The following is an 11,527-nucleotide window of genomic DNA, read 5'->3' as shown; positions in this document are numbered from 1 at the left end:
AGCGCCGGACAGCCGACCCTGACCCCAGAAACATCAGGCCAAGTGGAAGTGTGACGGCAGGGGTCAGCATGTCTGGCGCTGCAGCGGCCGTGATGGACAGCGCACCCACATCGGCCACCGGCATCTGAAGCAGGACTGTGGGAGGAGGCCACGTGAAAATTGCAATTAAAGTGAGTGATACACTGTGGCATTGTGCGGTGGGTGGAGATCTGATTGGCCGGGTTTTCCCGGGCATCTGAAGGGGGCCATGTGGGAGATGGAGTAGCAGGCCATAGGACATCCACATAACAGAGAGGGGGACACAGAATAAATACACAAAGGCCATAGGGGGACACAGGACTGACATAGGGGGGACAAAACAAGGGCTGAGTAGCACAAGGAGGGACACAAAAGGTACAAGGTAGACATAATTTGGGGGGAAAGGTCCATAAGATGCCCCTGTGCCATGGACGCAGCAGGATAAGTATAGATTTATTTTTTTTCCTGATTTTTGTCCACAAAACCTGGGTGCGTCTTATGGTCCGGAGCGTCTTATGGTCCGAAAAATACGGTAAGTCATGGACTTAGCTTTTTTTTAACTATGCACAGTGGGATGCAAAAGTTTGGGCAATGTTGTTAATCGTCATAATTTTCCTGTATAAATCATTGGTTGTTACGATAAAAAATGTCAGTTAAATATATCATATAGGAGACACACACAGTGATATTTGAGAAGTGAAAGGAAGTTTATTGCATTTACAGAAAGTGTGCAATATTTGTTTAAATACAATTAGGCAGGTGCATAAATTTGGGCACTGACATTTTATTGATTCCACAACCTTTAAAACTATTTATTGGAAATCAAATTGGCTTGGTAAGCTCAGTGACCCCTGACCTACATACACAGGTGAATACAATTATAAGAAAGAGTATATAAGGGGGTAAATTGTAAATTCCCCTCCTCTTTTCAATTTATCTGAAGAGTAGCAAAATGGGGGTCTCAAAACAACTCTCAAAGGAACTGAAGACAAAGATTGTTCATCAACATGGTTTAGGGGAAGGATACATAAAGCTGTCTCAGAGATTTAATCTGTCTGTTTCCACAGTTAGGAACATATTGAGGAAATGAAAGACCACAAGCTCAGTTCAAGTTAAGGCTCGAAGTGGCAGACCGAGAAAAATCTTGGATAGACAGAAGTGACGAATGGTGAAAACAGTCAGAGTCAACCCACAAACTATCACCAAAGACCTACAACATCATCTTGCTGCAGATGGAGTCACTGTGCATCGTTCAACCATTCGGCACACTTTACACAAGGAGATGCTGTATGCAGAGGGAGCCTTTTCTCCGCCCACAGCACAAACAGAGCCGCTTGAGGAATGCTAAAGCACATTAGGACAAGCCAGCTTCATTTTGGAATAAGGTACTATGGGCTGATGAAACTAAAATTAAGTTATTTGGGCATAACAAGAGGCGTTATGCATGGAGGAAAAACAACACAGCATTTCAAGAAAAACACCTGCTACCTACAGTAAAATATGGTGGTGGTTCTATCATGCTGTGGGGCTGTGAGGCCAGTGCAGGGACTGGGAATCTTGCCAAAATTGAGGGACGCATGGATTCTGCTCAGTGTTAGCAGATTCAGGAGACCAATTTCCAGGAATTAGTGACAAAGCTGAAGCTGCCCCGGGGCTGGACATTGACCCTAAGTGATTAACAGAGTTGCCCAAACTTTCACATCCCACTGTCATGAGGGTATACTGATGCTATATTGGCTAATGAGAGCTTGTAGTTACTGATCGGGTACAAAAAAAAAACACAAAGCAGAAAAAATACACCTTTAAATGTTGTAATAATCGGGATAAATGCACAAATAAAATGTGTGGGTTTTATTCAAAGTAGCATTGTTTATTTTAAAACTAAAGGGGATTTAATTGGAGAAAAAAAATGATTATTTTTTCATTTTTTCCCTTGTTTTCCTTTTAAACTGTATAGAAAGTAAGGTAATTACTGAAATCAAAAATTCTCCCCAAAAAGCCTACTTTGTGACAAAAAAAGCAAGATATAGATCATTTTATGTAGTGATAACGTTATTGGCGAATGAAAGGGAGAAGCGATGACAGGAGAAAATTGCTTTGGTCCATTAGGGTAAAAAGCTTTTAGTAAAACTTTTTTTTAACTAACAACTTTTAACCTATTTTAGTTCCTGGACGTAGAAACTACGTCCAGGAACCATGCGCGCTCCAGGCAGGCAATCAGTGAATCGGGCTATGGAGCCCGATCACTGATTCCTCTCCCCCACTGAAAAAGCGACAGCTTCTCTCGGAAGCTTTGCTTTTTCTGGCTGTAGCGTCCCCCATGCATCTCTCTAAGCATATGTTACGCTTAGAGTGACGTCATGTAAACAAACTCATGGCCGCAATCTTGTGGCCAAAAAGTAAAACTACAACTAAAAGTAAAAAAAATAAAACTCAAACACACATTTACATTATAAATCTATGGGCAAATACAATACATGAGTTTTAATTATGGAGGCATGTATTATTTTAAAACTATAATGGCTGAAAACTGAGAAATAATGATTTTTTTCTGTTTTTTTTCTTATTCTTCCTGTTAAAATGCATTTACAGTAAAGTGGTTCTTAGCAAAATGTACCCCCCAAAGAAAGCCTAACTGGTGGCGGAAAAAAACAAGATATAGATCAGTTCATTGTGAAAAGTAGTGATAAAGTTATAGGCTAATGAATGGGAGGTGAACATTGCTCAAGTGAAAACGACGGAAAGCGAATGGGTTAAAGTTTATTTATATGAAACCATACTTTTGCAAGCTCATTGGTCAACATACCCTAATCCTTCATTAACCCTCCTGGCGGTTTGTCAAAATCCGCCAGGGGGCAGCAAATAAGTTTTTTTTTTTTAAATTTTTTTTCTTCATGTAGCGAGACGAGGTCTCGCTACATGATAGCCACTCAGCGGCATCCCCCCAGCCCCTCCGATCGCCGCCGGCGATCGGAGATCAAGAGATCCCGTTCATAGAACGGGATCTCCTGGAGGGCTTCCCCCGTCGCCATGGCGGATCGGCGGGTAGCGGCGGCGATCGGGCACTGCACACAGCTAGCAAAGTGCTAGCTGCGTGCAGCAAAAAAAAAATTATGCAAATCGGCCCAGCGGGGCCTGAGCGGTGCCTCCCGGCGGCATAGCCCGTGCTCAGCACGGGCTTACCGCCAGGGAGGTTAAGATAATGGTCCCTAAGTTTTATTGAGATTAGTTATTAAAAAAGGAACAAGGAAATAGCACATAATACATTTCATCATCAACAGGTAAACAAAGGAGTTTAAAAAAAAGAATGTTGCTTTTGGAAAGATACATTTGATAACTGAAATAATTCAACAAAAACAACTAGTGCGAGATTCAACGTTCATCTGAAGCTCTAAGTACTCTTGAAACGGCAGTATGTGTAGGTTGGATGGTTTTTTATCAATTTCTGTGCATGATAATACAAAGCTCAAAGATATAATTAATTTGGCATACTGTGTCTCTCTATTTTAAGAGATTATAATTAATGATGTTGTGTTGTTGACATATGTTTTACTGTTAAAAAACTCAATAAAATGCATGCAAATGTCTATTAAATAACTGAAAATAGTAAGTAATGAGGTGGAAAAAAAATCAAATATATTAGATGAATTAAATCCATCTGGTATAGTTAGCCATCCTTGCACGTAATCTTTCTGATATAAATTAATGAATGTATGGATGAATAATCTGAAGCAAACATAACCCATGCACTGGAACAAGAAATAACAAAACAAAATATTGCCAAGATAAATTATCTTAAATTCTGTAGTTGTGCATGAGATATATTTCCATGCCATAAATTTACCATTATATATACCTAAGCTCCTAAGTTCATTCACTAATTTAAAGCAGTCCTTTTCTGATCTTGAATTGCAAAAGCCAAAAAAGCACCGATTCACTGGTATTCACTATATAGTAATACTTGTATGCAACCATAAGGATTATTTACTAAAGAAATAAAAAGATGTACTCATTAAAAATAACCATTTACACACATTTACCACATTTATCCCGACCTGTACAGGAATTTACTATGCTGAATCAATGCCATCAATGGCAAACAAAGTTGCTAAGCCTATACAGTTACAGTGTGTGTGCATCAATGTATTGTTGTATGGGTAAACTTACCATGTACTACTTCCCAGCAATATATTTTTTTAACAATTATTCATTTGCTAATTTAAAACAAGGCTTAAAAATTGTACCCTTTCTCAGGCCCCAATAACCTCTTATCCCCATTACAGGCTGGTAAAACCCATGGATTTTGGAGGGTGGGACTCTGTCTCCTGAGAAAATAAAATCTCTAATAGTTCTAATGGGAATAATCTGCAACATGGGGAGGGGAGTCAACAAGGCCCCTTTCAGGTTGCTCTCAACTAGTGTTAAGGACAAGGGACACTGCCCCAGCTCATGCTGAGGTGAGTTGCAAAAACATTTAACCACTATCTGAGCCTATGGGAATATAAATATCCCCAATTGGTGTTCCAGCTCTGTTGGTGCAGAACTGCAGATGCTGGTTGGTCACTCTCCTTTAATAGTTGTGAGGACTACAAGGTCCTCATGGCTATGAACTCCTAGGGGTATGGATTATACTAAAACATTGGTGAAGGTGCCCTTGATGATTAACAACTATGAACTGTTATATAGATGATAAGTGTATCATCTTACCTTCTCAGAAGGACAAACCAAAAATTTATGGAAAATGTATTTTAATTAATTTCATTAATTTCTTACTAATCTATACCATGGACAAACAATAAGCCCTAGCTGAAAATCCAAATGCTCATGCAGTAAGCTGTAATCAATGTCATAGGAAAGAAGATAACTAAAAGACAGAAAAAAAATCTTTCACAACAGAAGAGCAGAAGATCAGAATCAAATTTATTGAAAAAATATGACAGTTATTGCACCCAGAATTGTTTGTGGTACACACATCTGGGTGTGCCTCTGGGGTAGCACAGGGGGCCCAAGAGTATGGGATCAAAGCAAGTCTGTGTCCTGGCAAACAGATTTGACAGAACAATGTGAATATAAGTGAATGGTGTTTGATGAGTAAAGCCTGCATGCTAGCATGTGCCTGTGCTCATCACCCAGGGCATAAAGTAAGGGAGGCACCAAGGTCTTACACCCTGGTGACCAATCTACAATCCCCCCTTCTCCTGCGACACTGGTAACGATCGGCAGATAGAAGTTATTGTACCTTCAAAACCTGAACGATCGCAAACGGATCCCAGATGCTGGATTCACTCCACAATCAGGCACACCGGAACGAGATGGCAGGACAGGAGACTGGAAAACAGAAAAACAAGCGATCATAGCATAGTCTGCAAAACTTGTTGAATTAGGGCCCAACACCCTAGTGATGGGTTCCTCTGTGAGGGAAGGCTCACTTTTAGAGTCACCCCCGTCATCAGGTGCTAAAAATATCTAAGGTGAGACACTCACCTTCTTCCCAGGATGCCCTGGCCATCAGACAGCAACAAGCATTTCACAATATACTCCTCAATCCTTTGTTTACAATCCTCTTGCCATGATAGCAGCACCTCAAAGGAAACAATTGAAGAGCCATCATAGTGCAGACATCCCGTACACAGTGATGTAATCAAACCTCCAACACACTCAAGACTAGCACCTTTACAGCCGCTGCCCACCCTCAAAGACAGCTGTATATGCTTAATCACAGTGTAGTCTCTTCACTACCACTCCACATCGAATTGTTCTCTTATGCAGAAATCTTTGGACTAATAAGCCTCCAATAGTGTAAAATCATCCACATTTATTGTAAAAAGAAGGAGTACATACTCACAAACATCCATAAAAAATTGCTTTGTATATAAAAACATGGGGGACGTCTCCTCTCAAACCCAGCTGGTCACTTCCTGCCTAAAGCTTCGCCCTACGCATTTCGTCATCAAACTCATCAGGGGCTGTGTTATATCCTGACTTTATAACTATTGAGTGTGCATGCAGCACTGTGTTTGAGGTGCAGCAGGCCTTAACTATATATAGGATTAAATAGTGAAAGTGGCAGCGCATTAGATATACACTTTGCTAGAAGCTATTGTAACTGTCATTATCTTGTAAGTGTCTCATTATTCTCCTGGCTCATCTACCAATCATCTCTCTCCTCCTCCCCTTTGTCCACTGACTCTTGTATGGGTATTTACCTAGTCTCAGGTTGATGACATCATCAGCTTGGACCCTGTATGTACAGACTCTAGAGGGTGGTGGTATGAGAAAGAGTAGTAGAGAGACAATTGCTGCAGGAGCTAGGAGGGGGAGTTTTACTTACACAACTGCTTCCATCTGCCAATCTCTGCAAGGAGGGGGGGGGGTGCCTGGGGACCGCCGTGTGTGTGTGCACATTTGTGCATGCCTGCTGCACTCCCTATCCTCTCCATCAATGAGGCAAGTGGGTGGCAGCTTGTGCTTTGCATGGCATGGACTTAACTGCTGCGTTACAACTGCCAATTAAATATATAGATTAGAGTCCTACATCATATTCTATGGGCCATGTCTGATTCCAAGTGATGAGTAGCTCCAGAGTTTGAGCTACTTATCACCTAGCCATCACTCGAGGATTACTATGGATAGTGAGAGTCTGTGCTATGGAGCTGTCCTTCGACACCATGGCACTGCTTCCTAGCTCTCATAGATGATATGTGCACAACTTTTACTGTCACTGACATCAACCACTAGCCGCCACTAAGGCCATAAAGGTTCCTAGCACTTACCTAATGTCCTCTGCCACATGTCAGGCTCTCCTGGCACCATTGATCCCTGTTGCTTTTCCACGCTCTGTGTTGAACTACTAGACCAGCTTGGACAACCGAAGTTCTCCACTGCTTCATCTTCTTCTAATAGAGAACACTGGAGTCCCGGCAAAAGCATCCACTAGGTGGACCAATGAGAATGATCCTCCTGAGACCAATAAATCATCATCCACAATCAGCCTTTCAATAAATAAAGCTACCGGGAGGTGTACATTATCAGAGGGGGTTGGGGCATGGCTGGCCTTTGACCTGAGCGACCGGAGAGTGATGTACATTCAACTGGCCCTGGCCGCATTTTTACCTGCTGGCTGCAGCTGCTCCACCCCCTGGTGCCGCTGGGGTGATGGGGGCAAAGACTCCAGGAACCTGCTGCTGCCTGAGTCTGTGTAAGCCGTGCATGCCAGTAGCACCTCCCCTCGCACACAGGAGATGTCTGTGCTGCGCACTAATTAGAGAGAGACTTGCTCGTGTCACACCTGACTCCTGGCCATCTTCTGTCCCCAGCTACAAGTAGAAAAGTAAGATTCCCCAACTGCCTCCCGGTTGGGGAAGTGGGGGGGGGGGGGGGCTATATACGCTAAAACGGGATCTGTTTGTATACTATACACTATTTATCTGCCTAGCTATATACACTAAAAGGGGTATCTGTTTATATAAACTAAAGGTGGGGATCTGCCTATATACACTAAGGGGTGGGGGGGAATCTGCCTATATAAACTAAAGGGGGGATCTGCCTATATACACTAACAAATAAACAAACAACAAACACATACCATTTATATCGCGCTTTTCTCCTGGCGGACTCAAAGCGCCAGAGCTGCAGCCACTAGGACGCGCTCTATAGGCAGTAGCAGTGTTAGGGAGACTTACCCAAGATCTCCTACTGAATAGGTGCAGGCTTACTGAACAGGCAGAGCCGAGATTCGAACCCAGGTCTCCTGTGTCAGATGCAGAGCCCTTAACCATTACACTATCCAGCCACTGCAATAATAATCCAAACATTTGTATAGTGCTTTTCTCCTGTCGGACTCAAAGCGCTCAAGAGCTGCAAGCCACAGGGGCGCACTCAAGAGGCCCCCCTGCAGTGTTAGGGAGTCTTGCCTTGAACTCCTTACTGAATAGGTACTTGACCTAGCCAGGATTCAAACCCTGGTCTCCCATGTCAAAGGCAGAGCCCTTAACCAGTACACTATCCACCCACTAAAGGGGATCTTGCACATGGGCGTGTGTGTATGTGTGTGTGTGCGCATGCGGAGAGGATGAATGCAGGGAGCACCAAAATCTGGTTATGCTCAGGGCGCTGTGAAACCTAAGGCCAGCCCTGGGTTGGGGTACACACAGTTGTTTATTAGAATCTCTGGGACTGAGACCATTGTTTTGCAATTTTTTTATTCTACACTGTACTTTTTAATGGACCACTATCGCAAAAGAAATGTAAAATATATGTGTACTCATACTTATAAGTATTCCTCTATGCTTCTCTGGCTTACAGTAGCAGTGTTCTAAGCCCTTTTGGCTGGGTGTTCCGTCCGGCTAAGTCTGATGACCGGCCGGCTGTCTCTCTTATCAGCAGCACAAAAAAGAGCAGTTAATACTATTAAAGATGGGCTGGACACTCACTCACAGCTCTCCCATCCAGCGAGTCAGCAGCAGTGATTGTGTGAGAAAGATTTGCATAGGTCAGCAGTGGCTCTGATTATCACCTTGTATGTGTATATTTGTGATCTTTAATGCATTTATAAACTTCTGAACACTTTTTATGCAGCAGACTGGCAGAACATAATCTGTAATATACTGTAATATACTCTGCCCTTTCTTCAGCCTTTCAGAGCACTGTGTGGTGTGTTTCCTCCTTTGCATTCCTGAGATTCACTTGTGTACTTTTTATCAATCAGAAACAATAAATACCAAGAATGCAGTTGAAAGGGCACACTACTGCAGTTTCGCCAGTCAGCTGGGCAGAGCATATATTACTGTGTGACAGCCCGGCTGATTCCTTATGTTCTACAGATGTTAGTCCCACTGGAGAAACAAAAGGCTTCTCTGCACATTTGTTTTATAGTGATCAGCCGGCATCTCAAAAAGCAACAAAAAGAAGAAAGCTTGCAGAGGCCTCAAAGATCCAAAAACAAGTACAAAACTTTATTTGGGTAATAACAAACACAGCAACCAATACTAAAAGCAATTAAAATCAGAGTCCCAGGAGCTCCACATGACATCCTCAAACACCAACCTACATTCACACAGAACACAGAGTGGGAGGAGTCCCAGGAGGCCAGCCTCGATCATCACTCTGAGTACACTGTGTGCTAGATCCCCGCTGTCATGCTGTGCAATGAATGGGTAGATCACGCGATACTCCAGCATAGACAACGCTTGCTGTATTGGCATACCGCTGCAGCAGAAGTAAGTGGAAGGGCAGATGGAATCACTGATGACATGCAGACTGCAGAGTGTGGGGGACCCGCAGGACAGCGTAAGTTAAAGCTGACCCCTGCCTTCTAACTGCATATACTGTATATCGGCCAAGTTTTGAATTGAATCACCATGGTGAACACATGAAATTAACTTATTATTAGCATCATTATTGCCTGTAAGGTTTCTACGGATGAACTTTTATCTGCATTGAAGTGCCTAAAAATGTGCACTTTGCGCCCTGGAAGTATCCATACCGGACACTGTGATAGCACTAGTGATATCTACTATTTGATCCAGGGGAAGAAGTAACTGCTTGTAGTGGGCCCTATATTTTTTTTGACCTGAGTGCACTCAAGGTTGCTGTTGGATACTCAGCTATTATAGGACACTTTATTTTTACTTTTGCATGATCTGATCTGTAGATCCATTGAGATTCAATGCTTACCAAGTTAGGCCTAATGCTGCAGCGTTGAATTACCAGTGCAATGTGTGGTCTGTGTGAATGTAGGTTGGTGTTTGAGGATGTCATGTAGAGCTCCTGGAACTCTGATTTTAATTGCTTTTAGTATTGGTTGCTGTGTTCGTTATTACCCAAATAAAGTTTTGTACTTGTTTATGGATCTTTGAGGCCTCTGCAAGCTTTTTTCTTTTTGTTGTTTTTTGAGCCTGGTGTTCAAGTTTTGAGACCCATAGTGAGGGGTGGATTTGAGAGAGCTAGGCTCTCCAATATATTTACCGACTCAGATCCATTTTTGAGGACTACTTTCATATAGTTTATGATCAGCTGGCATCTGGCAGCTGTGATCACCGTAACTAAAGCTAAACTGCAGCAGCTCTTGCAGAGAATAGCACAACCTAAGAGGCAATGATTCATATGCCAACTCTTCCCCACTTGGCACGCTCTGTTGAAGAGCTTACACTCCATCTGTTCCCTGAAGGGATGTCCAGGCACCACCTGAGATGAGAGCTGCCATGCAATTGGGGGCCCTGAGCAATTGCACAGTATTGCCCAGTATTGCCCCTATGGAAGTGCCGGCCCTGTATTTCCCTGTCCGGCCCCACCCAACTAATTTTTCACCCAGCTGAGAAAAAATTCTGGAGAGAACACTGCAGTAGGCAGTTAAAACTTTTGGACTAGTTCAATTAGTTATGGAGATTTTCAGTATTTCCTTTATTCTTAAAAAAAACAAAAACATCTCCCTGGGAAGGATCTATCCAAAAAATGTAATCCAGTCTTCCTAATTCCTTGGATACTATTTTAGCATGTGAACTGAGCAACTGCACTGCAGTAAGTGGCCTTGAAAATAAAGACAACTCTGAGACTCTCCCATGAGAAGATAGAGTAGGCCAAAACCCATTAGGTCTGTCAGAATTTTTTTACAACACGTTGTAAGTGACAGCAGCATAGGGAAAAAAAAATCATGATAGTCATCTTTTACATTTTATATATTCCCATTTCTGATTGTGACTTAGAGAAAGAAACAGTAAAATTAATCACGGGAACATTAACAAAGTATTTAAATAAAGGCCTGTCAGAAATGATTGAAATTGGCTTATATTCTAAAACTGTAATCACACACAAACTTTGGAAATTTAATGTAAATTCATAATTGATCCAGAACTAAACCTCGTCATTAGTTAGGATAAAGGCTGTAATTATTGTAGTACATCAACATACAACCTCCTAATTATATACAATTTAACGGAATGGAAAATAAATTTGAATTTTGAACTATGTACCATGTCTGAAACTCATGCCCTGGCTTATGTTTGTTATAAAGAAGTGCACTAAATCTTGTTGCCATGTGGGGATATCATTCCATCAGCTGATTAATCATTCCCATAGATAGATGATAGAAAGATAGACATACAGACAGAGATGATTCTGAATTAAGTTGCTTAATGAACAGATTAAGGGATAAGTATGGGGTTGATGCACTAATGTACAGTAATATAATAGCAATGACACTAGCCAAAAGGTAACTATAATTATCCATGAAGACCAATGTGACTTTATGCCACATAAGGGTACAGACATCAACTTTAATACGCTTTTTACAAATGTTGCTGCACCTGTGTTAGATAAGGTTTATGCCTTGGCCTCCATGGTCACTGAGAAGGCCTTTGATATGATTGAATGGCAGTACTTCTGGGTGGTCATGGGTTGGTTTGGCTTCGGCCCCAAATTTATTGATAGGGTTGGACTCTCATATCAGAACCCATATGCTTGGATTACAACTGGTAACAAACTTCCAGAGACATTCTATTTGAAATGTGGT

The sequence above is a fragment of the Hyperolius riggenbachi genome, chromosome 5, assembly GCF_040937935.1.
Source record: "Hyperolius riggenbachi isolate aHypRig1 chromosome 5, aHypRig1.pri, whole genome shotgun sequence".
In the NCBI taxonomy this organism is placed as follows: domain Eukaryota; kingdom Metazoa; phylum Chordata; class Amphibia; order Anura; family Hyperoliidae; genus Hyperolius; species Hyperolius riggenbachi.
Note: the sequence above shows the minus strand (reverse complement) of the source record.